Source organism: Diadema antillarum, unplaced genomic scaffold (genome assembly GCF_040938485.1).
Source record: "Diadema antillarum isolate AM-2024a unplaced genomic scaffold, OU_Dant_1.0 seq00002147_RagTag, whole genome shotgun sequence".
Lineage (NCBI taxonomy): Eukaryota > Metazoa > Echinodermata > Echinoidea > Diadematoida > Diadematidae > Diadema > Diadema antillarum.
Genome location: NW_027272786.1, coordinates 10,563 through 24,588, shown reverse-complemented (window position 1 = coordinate 24,588; position 14,026 = coordinate 10,563).

Here is a 14,026-nt window from a genome sequence, read left to right as displayed (position 1 = left end):
GATTCTTTGAAGCTTGGACCAAACTTGCTTCTCATACAGTTCAGTAACCGTAGGTAAGTCTGTGTGAGTGATTCGTTGAGCAACCTTCCTTACTCTTTCCAGTTTCTTTCAAATTTTCCTTGGATAAATTACCACAAAAGCAGACAATGTTAAAGGCCACAATACTTTGTATCAAACTGCGATTGAAAAGTACAAGAATGGTATTGTCTACCCGAAAGTCCTTTAACTTCCTTAAGAAGTACATCCTCTGGTTTGCTTTCCCTGCTATGACCTGTGAGTTAACATTCCAGTTCAGTTTATCATCAATCTTTGTCCCCAAGTATTTGTAATCATGTACCTGCTCTATAGGGTGCCATGGATAATCAGAGGGTCATGAGGTTGAGGGGAACGGCGGAAGTCAAAAATCATTTCCTTTGTCTTCTGAACATTAAGCATCAAATGAGACCTGTCACACCAATCAACAAAGCTTTGAACTTCATTGAAGTAATCATGTGACTCGTGTCTTAAGAAACCACTTATTACAGTGTCGTCTGCATATTTGATGACAGAGCAGTTTGTGAATAGCGAGCTACTTTCACTGGTGTAGAGGGAAAAAAGAATTGGAGATAGTACACAGCCCTGTGGTGCTCCAATACTAGTGGGTTTCTTAATGGAAGATATCCCATTGCACTTTACCCATTGTTGCCTGTTAACAAGAAAGTTGAAAATGATCCTAACAAGTTGGGGGTTAACATTGAGATGAAGCAGATATCCAGCCAGCTTGTGTAGGACTATGGTGTTAAATGCGCTTGAAAAGTCAACAAATACAGCTCTCACAAATGCCTTTGGGGTTTCCAAGTGTTGAAATACATTTTGCAAGGAGAAAAGAACAGCATCATCGACACTTCTGTTTGTTTGGTAGGCAAATTGAGCAGGGTCAAAATTGCCAGTAGTAAACCTTGAGGGCTTTAACCAAAAGTTTCTCAAAACATTTCATTACACGTAGGATGTAAGGGCAACAGGCCGATAATGATTCAACTCCGAGGGTTTACTTGATTTGGGAATCGGAATGATGGTTGACGATTTCCACATTTGCGGAATGAAACCAGTGTCCACACACAGCTGGAAAATGTCTCGAAAAACCTCAGCCAGTTGTTGACTACATGTTTTAAGAATCCTGTTTGAAATTCCATCAGGGCCACTAGATTTGCTGACTTTGACCTTAGCAAACAGATTACGAACATCTTGAACATCAATTGATAATATCTCTTCTGATTCATTGATTTTGATTTGCAACAATTCCAGTAAAGAAACATTTTCAGCTGAAAAGTCATGAGTATCAAATCTGCTATAAAATTCACATAGCTCATTAACAAAGTTCTCATCTACCTGAATACTACTCTGTCCTTTCGTATATCCTGTTATGTTTGACATCTTCTTCCAGGCTGCTTTTGCATCACATTTTTGAAAATCATATTCCAATTTCTTCTTATAATCAGCTTTGCATACACGTATCTGCTTCTCAATCTTACTCTGTACCTCTTTCAATAAAGGTCCATTTCCATATGAGAAAGCAACACGTTTCTGCTTCAAGAGTTCCTTTAATTCCTTAGTGATCCATGGTTTATTGTTGGGATAGATTTTAAATTTCTTTACAGGAACAATGGAGTGAACACAGAAGAGGATGTAGCTGTTGACAACGGAAACCTTGTCTTCCACGGAATCTGCACTGTCGAGCAGGACATCCCAGTCAGTACATTCGAGGCTGGCGCGCAGTTCCTCTATGGCATCTGGGCTCCAAACATCTCGTTCGCCAGTCACCGGTTTACTCCTTTTAAGTTTTGTACGGTAGTGGCCGCAGAAGAATATTGTAGTGGTCAGATTTCCCAAGTTGCATGGGGGCAAATACTGGCTTTAAACGCGTAAGTAGCACAGATCAAGTAAGGCATCGTTTCGCGTATTTTCTTGTACATATTGAGTGAATGATGGCAGTGTAGAATGCAGGTTATATTTGTTAAAATCACCCAATATGATTTTAGCTGAGTCTGGAGATGAGTTTTCAAGTTCGTTGACCTTGGCCGCTATTTGCTCACTTGCCACTTTCACGTTGCCCTGTGGTGGGACATATACAACACACACAAAAAATTGATGGAGTTCCCTTGGTAAATAAAATGGACGAAGACCCACTATAAGCAGGTCATAATCCGGAGTACATACTTTATCCTTTAGGCTGCGTTCACATAGAAGTATTTGGTATTCGGTATTCGCAATTCGGTATTCGCTATTCGCTATTCGAGCACCGAATACACCATCACCCGCACCGTCAACTCACCATCCCATGTAGTGAGGATTTCTTCCTCCTGCTACATCGCAGCAAATCTTATGAACAATTTCTAAACTGCATCAGAATGTCAATCTACAATGCTTATTTTTGATAACGGGCAAATCCAGACCAAAATTGTCATTATTTCATAAACGAGGGATGGTATACGCTGCAAGAAAATCGAACAAGCTCGATTCCCACTTTGCTATACTTTTCGCAGGTATTCGGTACTTTCGAATAGTGCCCTCTTATGTGAACCGGTGTGAGGAAATCCTATCGTTCGATTCAAGCTATTCGCGTGCCCTCGAAAAACGAGCCCGAATACCCGAATAGTATACTTCTGATGTTGAACGCAGCCTTACTGACCAGTTATTGCACCACCCATTGTTAATCTCCCGCGGAAAGCTCTCGAAACCGCTCGGATTGCTGGCCGCTTCCGATGGGCGGTAGGACAAGAGCTCCGCCCGTGTGAACGAAATCCGTGTTCCATGGGCGTGGTCGTCCTCACTCGGGAGACAGTTCGTGGTTGTAAAAAACTTCGAAAATGAGCAAAATTTTCACCAGAAACAGCATCCAGCTAGGTCTTGATGATACAGTTCCCATTTTGTCAACAGTTAAAGGGGAAGGCTAGTACTGATCAATGGAAATGCTGGGAGATGATTGTCCCAATCCTTATGGGATTCATTCAAGAGTTCATTGTATATCTATTGTTGTGTGCAAATGATTTGCTTCAGAACGGTCTCATATTCAAGTAATGTGCAGATTAATGCTCCGTCACTGACCAGGGACGCTAACCTGGAAGCATTAAACTGCACATTACTTGAATATGAGACCGTTCTGAAGCAAATCATTTTCACACAACAATAGATATACAATGAACTCTTGAATGAATCCCAGAAGGATTGGAACAATCATCTCCCAGCATTTCCACTGATTCCCACTGATCAGTTACTAGCCTTCCCCTTTAAGACACAAATCCACAACTTAGTCAACAAAGAGTGAAAGACAGAACACGAAATAGGAACATAAAAAGAAGCCAGTGGTGGTCGCCACAGTGCAGCGCCCTCGTACCGAGCACAATACAGAAAGACAAAACTATCCCGAGCGAGGATCAGTCTCTCTTCTCAACTGCTAAGCACTGAGGGCATGAATAGCATGCATGTCTGTTACAAAGACATGACAGGGGACTTTGCTCTGTTGTTGTTGTTGTTGTTGTTTTAGATTTATTGGAACTCTCTGCCGGGTGGGCAATTTGCTCCAAAAAATATGATTATTCCAATATACCTTTAAATTCAATTACAAAACCTATACTATTTCTAATACAGTAATTATTTACAAAAAAAAATACTGACATTTACTTTAATATTTACAAGTGATATACAGTGTATTTACAAAGGAAGTAAAAGGGGACAGGGTTCCAGAAATAATGTCATCTGCTAACTCCTGCACAATAGAGATGCAGGTAGTTTAAGAAGGCATGAGGTTGTTTATATAACTTGTGCGTAATCATTATGAGCATGGTTATCAATTTCCCCTAAAATTTCCTTTATTCTTTCTTTATTTTTACACAAAGTTAATCTATCCCTTTAAACTCTTCATAGTTTAATTAGAATTATTTAAATCAAACATCAACACTATTTTCACTCCCATAACTGATCATGTTTACTAATTAATTAACGTTAATTGTCTAAAATGTGTCATCTCGCCAACCTGTATACACACGTATATACACACACACAATGTTAAATGTATGTGTCAAACCTCTGTAACAAAACTTTGAACTGTAGGAATTATCGCTGCACTTATTATCCATATTTTTTATCACTATCTGAATCTCCACAAAAACCACTAATTGACGAATAATCATCAATACAGAAGACTGACTTAAAGGAACAATTCAAACACTCTTTTAGAATGTATAGCTTGTTACATGTATATATCAGCACAAAGTAACCACGACTACATTGTGTTACTGAATTGGTATGAACACATTTCGCCGCATGAATTGTTTTCCCCAATAATGATTTCGCACGAATTCCAAATGAAATGCACCACACACTACACAAAATAGATATCATTTTGTTACAATATATATACATGTATATACATCCCTGTCTATGTACCTGCATAATCTCTTTTCTCCTTCTCTGCCTGTCTCTCTCTCTCTCTCTCTCTCTCTCTCTCTCTCTCTCTCAATAATATATATAGTACTGTATATCATATACGATATAAGATCCACGAACCTATTGATAGTTTACACTTGTCAATGACTTTATCAAATCATCTATACTTTGCGCACATCATGTTAGCTAACATTCTCATTACTTCTTTCTCGTTAACCAAGAAGATCCTGAAAATTCTGTAACGTCGAAAGCTTCAGTTTTGTTATCTTGATTTCCAGGACCCTTTCACACAGCTCCGCTTTGATTGATCTTGATCTTAAAGTCAAGTCGGGCTTGGGGTGATACTTTCCTTTAAGACCTCAAGGCCTCATGACTGAATGCACAACTAACTTCGATGGATTTTGCAGCTGCTTCATACTGGTAGTATAGGCATAGGAATCGGCTATAGACCCATGCATATATGCGTATACGCACACACTCACATAGCATTATGTGTACATAACTTTCTTATCCTTCGTCAAGTAATCCTCACTCAAGATTATTTTATGCAACCTTCTTGGTCTGTTGATTCACAGAAGAAAGAATTGTTCTCTCACATTTTGGCCAAGTAATCAGTTCACTAGAAGTGTCCACGTGCTGGAGAATCAGGGAAGTTCACCTCCCTTTGGAGAATTAAGCATTGCAGTGCATTAAAACAAGAAAGCTGTGCACGGAGAGTAAAGACCTCCGCGAAGCAGCCATGTTATTTCCCATTATTTGAAAATCCTTCAAAAGAAAATTTTCAGCTTTCCCTGCATCTAGAAATGTCCAGTTGTCTATGGGGTAGCAAGAATAAACAGTAATTTGTAGTAAATGTTGAGGGTGACAGAACAAAGGTAAAGGACACAGCTCTAAAGGGCAAAACCCTGTTCCAGCAATATAACAAATTGTATAATTTGCATGAATATGATAACGATAAAAGGTCAGATGTCATTGTAAATTTGCAAATAGGATGAAAAAATATATCCAGACACTACTGGAGCTTTACAGATATGTCAAATTGTAATTTTATCTGGCAAGGAGAGTAGCACTAAATCATCAATTAGTAGCCTGAACTAACTGGGGTGAGAAAGCGCAAAGGTCAAAGACCACAAAAATTAAGATAAATGCATTTTTGACCTCTATTTTCGTTTTTCATTCAGGGTAAGTTCATGAAGAATATAACATTTTGTGTATTATGCTGAAATGAATGATTTTTTTTTTTTGTGCAAGGAGGGTTAAAAGGTAGTCGTTTGTTAGTGGTAAATATGAACTTCAACGAAATGTAAATTAAAGGCAATGCAAATTTAAAGGGTGTGTACAGTTCTGGTGGAGGTGAGGATTTAGCTTTTAACGTTTTGCGAGATATTACACTGTAAAAACATCGGTGTTAGATTTAACACCATGGGTGTTAAATCTAACACCAATCAATCTTCAATAGAGGACCACACCCACAGGTGTAGAAAATGTATTGTGATGGTGTTAAAAAGTGTTCACCTGGCACTTCGTGGTGTTAATTTGACACTGTAGCTGGTGTTATTTTTGACACTGCGCTGGAGTTAATTCATTAATGACACCGCATGGTGTTGATTTGATATTGTCGGTGTTAATTTCAATGGTTTAATACCCGTCCAGCTTCAATAGGAGACCACACCAACTGGTGTTACTGTGGTGTAGATTTGTTTACACATTTTTTCAAAAAATTAAGAACTTTACCGGACAAATCTTCATCGTCTTGTTGAAGTTCAGAATTAACAAGAAATTCAGTAACTAAGAAACTATCAAAAAAAAAACCCCAATTTTTCATTTTGAAATGACACCCGGAGGTGTTAATCTAACACCATGAATGAGCACCGGAAATTTAACACCAGCTCGGTGTTTCATATTTAACACAGGACTTTTTGCAGTGTAGAAACCACTCTATGAGATGTCAAAGAGCATGCAATTTTAAGGGGGTATCAAAAGTTTATTTGATGAAAATCGGTTTTGAAATGGCTGAGATATCCAAAAACAAGGTGAAACAAAGAGATTCTAATAAAGTTGTGGCCTGTCGCCTTTTATTATCATCACATTTTGGATATCTTAGCAATTTGAAAACCAATTTTCATCAAATAAACGTTGAATCCTTCATGAAATTAAATGCTCTTTCACATTTCATAAGAGGTTTCTCATTAAATTAAATGACTGAGCTTCAACCAACCTTGGATTGTAAAGGGCAAGCTTTCGTCCTGCTCCTGAGGACTTTCTCAAGCCTTATGCAGTGGAGTGTTGTCTTGCTGCCGTTGCCTGTCTTTGTTAATCACTGGACCATAGATTGGTGAAAGGGTATAGCCCGAGTCTCTGTTGAGAGCTGGACTGACCCTTCTGATCCAAAGTGCTTCCTTTATTTTTCTTTTTAACCAGTTGTTTTCAAAAGGTTTCTCATTATCTCACTTAAGAATGTTCAAAACATGAATCCCCACCTCAATCAGTAGGCCTACTGTACAGTCCCTTTAAGGCATACACAGTCAAGCATGCAAAGTTTGCCTAGTTTATATGCAAATGTCATATTGTATATACTTTCTTCGCATATGAAATGAAAACTAAAGGAGAAGCGAGGGCATCTCATCTACAGTCTTTAAGTCTCTAGTAGTATTCCATTTTTTCAAATTAATGATTTCTTGTATTTTTGCATATACCTCTCAGTACTTTTGTATTACTCTCAGTATGGCTGGATATTAAAAAACGACTTTTATTTTTAGTTTTAATTGATCCCTCGAATTTACATCCTGTACTGATACAGAAACAAAGTAATTTAAACGTGTCACTCCTCCTCTCTTCTGAAAGGTGAATAATGATGTCCCCATTCCAATTCTAATCCAGTTCTAATTCTAAAGTTTGCATAGCAGTGCTGTCTATAATAAAGTGAACCTCAATTTGCAGCAGAATGTTGCCAAAGCCATGGGTGTCATCGTAGTGGACCACGTCGTGAGTTGTGAGTTTCACGTCACTGCAAGAGGCATCATGATACCTCCTTGGTTAGAGTGAACTGTGATGCACCAGGCCGCAAAACGGGACTGAAGGTTTCCATGCCAGAACAAACCGTGCTGCACTGAGTTTTATAGCGTTGATAAAAAGGGTTTACTTGTAAGAGCTTAGGGTAGGTTGGAAGAACACAAATTTACTTGAATTATTTTTACAAATTCGGTGTTAATAACATAAATTTACCGGAAGAATTATTACAAATCTTGTGTCAGTTCTTCTTGTTTCGTTTCGTTTCGTTTCGTTTCGTTTATTCATTCGAATAAAAAGATCGGTGGTACAAAACACACGAAAACAATTGAAATGACATTATACAGACAAACAAAATTAGATTAACATATTTGCCATATCAAACAGTTCATGGAAATGAAAAAGAGAACTATAAACGCAGAGAAAGTCTTGAAGCCTTGTATGAAATAAGTTCTTTCAGGTATGTATGAGTGCAAGAATATGGAGGCACGCTGATATTTTCGCAATTTCGAGACAAGAATAAAGCAACAAAACAAAAACATATAGGCGTAACAATCATATGAAAATGCGCAGAGAAAAGATATGGTTCATTATTTGTCAAGAAAGTACTTTCTTAGAGTTTTTTAAACATCTTTAAATATTTTTGACAGCGTATATCACTTGACAAAGAATTCCAAACAACAGGGAGATTAAAACGGATAGATTTTTAAACAAAAGTTGTATTAACCTTAAACATATGAAATAAATTACTGTTACGAGTATCATAATGATGGATGCTGTTATTTACGCCAAACATTTGAGAAATATCAGGAGGTAAAAGATTCTGAAAATGCAGAAATACAATTATTGCTGTATAATATAAAAATAGATTGTGAAAATTCAAAATATTCAACTTTTTAAATAAAGGGGTTGAATGTGCAAATATAAACTGCTTTCTTCTGCAACTTTATCAATGCATCTACTTTAGACTGAGTACAATTTCCCCAAACAACCACACAATATGTTAAATAAGGTAATATCAATGAATTATACAAAATAATGATAAGAGCACGTATAAAAGCAAATAATATTTTACTTTATGTCTAAAAGAGAGAGAGAAAAAAAAAACGTTCGAAAACATTAGGCCTACTTGGCTAGACTCTATCTATCAGACTACTATTACTACTACTACTACTACTACAACTACTGCTACTACTACTACTACTACACACACACGCACACACGCACACACACACACACACACACACACACAAGTACTTTGTTATAGCAAATGTTGAATCTGAGGTTGACCTTCAGGCAAACTCGGAGAGGTATTGCTTACTTTTGAGTTCGTTCCCCTGGGCTTGACCTGAATGACCTCGTGGTTGTTAGCTCACCTTCGAAACTCTAATGATAGTGACGTAACAATGCACACAGGTGCATCACATTGAGGCACCGCCAGAAAACCATTTATCGATGCCGCAAAACAAGTGGTGGAGTGGTCACGTGACAACCTTTGCGTTGATTTTAGTTGCGAGCGTTCAAATATCCGTGGAAAGTTTCGTGAGAAGTTCGCGATCACCCTGGCAAAACTTCGAGCTTTAAAGATCGCGATCGTGAACTTCGCGATCTTTTGTCAGTGTGAGCAAAGCCACTGATACTAAGGAATATAATATCTTTATGGTTCTATAAAGTGCTCTTCGTTTCCGTTGTGAGCGAACGTCCCCATCAGGAGATAAACAAGTCTAGTGAGAAAAAAAAAAGAATATTCCTTTGCTCGACGTTTATTGTGTATGTCAGCAGATGAAGAGGATCAATGCAAGTCCAAGCACTTTGCAGATTATTGTTCGGATGAGGAATGGATCTCTGCCGAGAGTGACGCTGAGGATATTCAGTTGCCATCCTCCCCTGAAACATCGGCACCACCCAAAATGATTATAATATTGACATTAAAAAACCCGAAACGAAACGAAAGCGCAAATGGCATGAAAATATATAATAATCGCTCCTGACAGTCAAATCTAATCCATCGCTATACTAATAAGCATATAGCAAGTAACAGTGAATGTAAGAGGAATCACGTGATGAATTTGAGTCTTACAACTTTGTGAGAAAAAAAAAACTGCTTGAGGGGGTAAGCGTGGAAAGCAGTGACTATAATAATGTGGATAGGGTGCAATGCAAGATGTGCCTATTAATAGGGCCTACTGACGATTAATGAGACTTCATGCGTTGTATGAGTGTGCCCCTTCGTGTTGTGTTCTCCATCAATGCAACTCTTGAATGTATAGGCCTACTGACTGACATTTTTCATGTTTCCGAGCTCGTAGGAGAGCCTATTTCTTGTTATCTCTTTGCAGCTGGTTTTCAGCTCATGTCCCCATCCTCAACGCTTTTACCTCGCCATTTCCACAGATCTTTTTGAAATTATCTATCAGGACTCATTACCGGAATTTAGTGGAAGTCTTTCTCTGCGTAATTTAAAGGACAAACTTATCTGTATATAATGGTCCCAGGATATTTGCTCCTGAGACACCTGCTCCCGTGAAATATCTGCACACTAAGTCAAACATAAATTCTACCTATGAACATAGCTCTCACTCTAATCTTTAATCATCACTTTGAATTAAACGTAAAAGCCCTCTCACAAACCTAAACCTAAGTCCTTGGAGAAACTAAGATCGAATCAATATAATTTGTTGCGGGTGCCAATCTTATGTCTCTCCGTACAATGCACCAAAAAAGACAAGAAGAATTGATGACAGTTTCATAACAATTTGACCAAAAATAAGAAGTTATACTTTCATGACACTTAAAGACGACAGTCATGATGGCAGTACCTCCATCATGGTTTATTGCATAAATAGCATTAAAAATGTGTTTGGTTGATGTTTTCACCACCTGCAAGCGCTTTCCCCTAGAAGTCATTCTTGATAGGTTATAATTATTACAAAACAATGATAATTCAGAATAAATTAAACATCTTATTCAGTTTTGATTAAAAAACAGAGAAAATTTACACACCACACAGACTCAAACATATTTATGTACACACGAAAGAAAACAACACAAAACTGCACACAGCTGCTCAAGGCATAACGTTAGAGGTGATGACACTATCACCTTAAATTTAGTACTTTGTTATTCCGATTTATAGTTCACCGCCGGTTTGGGAAAAACTGGAAATCAAACTCCCATAAAGGCTTATTACTATATACAATACTAATTTTTGATGACACACCAATTCTTATATTTTTCTGACTCTCTGCCTTTAAAGCCACTTGAGATATGATTTGGAATATGCTAAAGATATACAACCAATCTGTTTCGACGCTGGTAGGCCTACTATGCTTTTGCACTAATGAAGCAGTTCGCTCCTAAAATCTACACTGACTTACCGCACTGGATGACACCACCTATATCGTGTAGAAATGGATATTGGTAGTCAGTTTGCGACTGTTCAAACATAATATCTGGGGAAGAACGCCACAGATTGACACAGTAACTGTTGATGCCATGAGTATACGGTAGCTCCTGGCTGCGCATAAAACGGTGTTGATTCAGTTATCTCCATAGAAGCCTGCTAAGTACAGTACTAGTATTGTCTGAGGATCCTGGTTGCGATGGCTTCACGATACACGCATTCAATTATAGCTTGCCAATGCTTTTGTTTGTCAGATAAACGCGCGAATAAGCGACATCATGGTACGTCTCACATGGATAGATGCTGGGTGTGTTGAATTTTGATCACCATGTCATTTCTGACGGCGCCTAAAGAGCGAGATTTCAATGCATGGCATTGACTATTGGTGGATCATGATTATACAGCTCTATGGTCATGCTAGATTGCTTATCAACTTTGCGCATGACACGTGTGACTACAACCAGGGCTGTGCAGGCTGCAACCACAATGCGAAATGATATTGAGCTTGACTGCGTATGTGTGTGTGTGTGTGTGTGTGTGTGTGAGGATTTTTTATGCCTCCTCCACGAAGTGTCGCCGGAGGCATTATGTTTTCGGGTTGTCCGTTCGTCCGTCCGTCCTTCCGTCTGTAATCAATTTTGTGGACAGCGTATAAAAAAACCGTTAGCGGTAGGCCCTATAAATTAAACTTGGCATGTTTGTATGAATGAGCGAAGTTGTGCCTATCAGCTTTAGGACGCACATGTTCAAGGTCAAGGGTCAAAAGGTCAAGGTCAAATGCTCAAAATTTCACTATTTCCTCCATATCTATGCAATGCATGAAAATATTGTCTTGAAACTTAGTGTATACATGAAATACCAAATAAAAATTCTCCAGAAAGAAAGATTCAGGTCGTGAGGTCAAAGGTCAAAGTCAAGGGTCACTTGAAAATGTTATAATTTCACTTATTTTCCATATCTCACAAATGGTTCAAGGTATCTTCATCGGAACTTAGTACATACGCATGTAGGCCTACTGTCTGGCAGCGATTATCTGGGAAATTAAGGGGTCATTGGTCAAAGGTCATAGGTCAAAGGTCAGGGTCAACTCCTCAAAATGTCACTATTTCCCTCTTATCTATGCAATGCCAGTGTATGCATGTGTTACCCAATAGAGATTCTCTTGGAAGTTTCTTGCCAAAAACGTCAAAGGTCAAGCGAAAGTGTTAAATTTTACTTCTTCCTAAAACTTAAAGAAGGGTCAAAAGTCAAGTAAAAATCCTCAAATCCCCAAATACCTGCACTCTTAGACAATATAGCCATTCATCCAATTTAACCTAGTTCAAGGAAAGTGAACATGCAGCACATTTGTGACAAACCTTTTGACAAATATTTTGTTAATTATGTGCAAATGTCATAAACCATTGTTAAGACATTGTACTATAGGTCTATTAGGAGTACCATGTATTATGGCGGAGTCGCCATAGCGACATTTCTGGGTTTATTGTTTTTTCCTCGGGGGTGGATGGGATAGTTAAGCTAAAGGAGAAGGGATGGTTAGGAAGGGTAGTGACGTCAGCTAGGAAAATATTGTTTTTTTGGGATGAATTTTATTTTTTTGTGTATTGCTTCTTAATATTTAGCGCATTTGTTTGATTGTCTTATTTGTTTGTCTGTTTGTTTGTTTGTTTGTTTGTCTATTAATCTTTTAGGTACACCTGTATCTGATGTGAGCAGTTAAAACAGTGAGTATATAGTACTTGCATAATGCAATGCGTTGCATAAAAAAAAAAACAAACACACAGAACTCTCAAAGGCTTAATGGGAGTAGCAATGGGGCGTGTGATTGGAAACACTTAGACTTTGATTTATTCTCTTTCAAAGGTTATCCATAAACCTCCGAGTGCCATAACTTTAAGAAATTTTATGTAAAAACACTTGCTACGCTCGTTGGCATTACTATTGGACATAAAGAGAAAGAGATGGACAAAGCGTAGTCTAAAACTTAAAACCATGTGTCCTTTTTGACAAATGATATTCTTTCGAATTTTACACACTGAGACCCATTCTTTGGTGCATTGCTGAGTACTGGATGTGAATAATGATAAAAAACACCATCCTTTAGAAATGACCAATTAGCCAACCTCAGATTGATTGAAAGTAAATAGAACTGCTCACTAACATATTCAAATGTTATGCATAGGCCCTACCTCCTGAAGGTTATACACCGAAGGTTATACACCGAAGGTTATACACCGAAGGTTATACACCGAACAACGAAGAAACTTGTCTAAAGCTTGATCGACATAACGACAACTTTAGTGAACAATGTAGAGTTGACATGAATGTCCATTTTCATCATCATCTATCATAAGAAAGGGAGTTGCTTATAGGTGATGAATTAATCTCACAAGTGAATAGGCCTACATTGAATAAAACACACCTACTTTTCCAACTTACAGAATAACATCATGGTTCAGCTAACCTCTGAACAGAGAGTGTTTTGTTACCCACTTTCTTAACATAAGGATTTATGTAGTAGCTCAGGAAGAAATTTAGGAATACTTTCCCTGATCAGGAACCTCCGACAAATCCGACATCTGTATGGTTAAATGTGAAAAGGAAAATGTCAAGATCGTGTCATAAGCATGAATAGGAATATATGGAAGTACGGAAGCTTATAAGCTTTTAGTCAGTTTTTTCATTCGAAAGTTGAAAAAAATCCGAGATAATTTCAATTGTAATGTTGTACTATCTGAATCTGAACCTGTTACCTCTTCCACACTGGAAACCTTCCAACATACAACTACTGATGAAATACTTCTCCTTCTTCGTAAATTGCCTCCTAAATCCTGTCCATTGGATCCGGTTCCAACCATTCTCTTAAAGGACTGCGCACCCACGTTTGCCCCGATTATTTCTCAAATTGTTAACCTCAGTATCGAGCAAGCTACCGTACCCTTATCTTTAAAGAAAGGTTTGATCCGTCCTTTGCTGAAAAAACCTTCATTGGATAAGGAATCATTGACAAGTTATCGTCCTGTATGCAATCTTTCATTTTTGTTCAAGATTTTAGAGAGAGTTGTGTTCTCGAGACTCTCAGACTATATGCTGGAACATGGTCTATTCGATCCTTTACAGTCGGCTTATCGCCCTCACCATAGTGTGGAGACCCTTTTGATAAATGTTTCTAGTTATATTTTAAGGGAA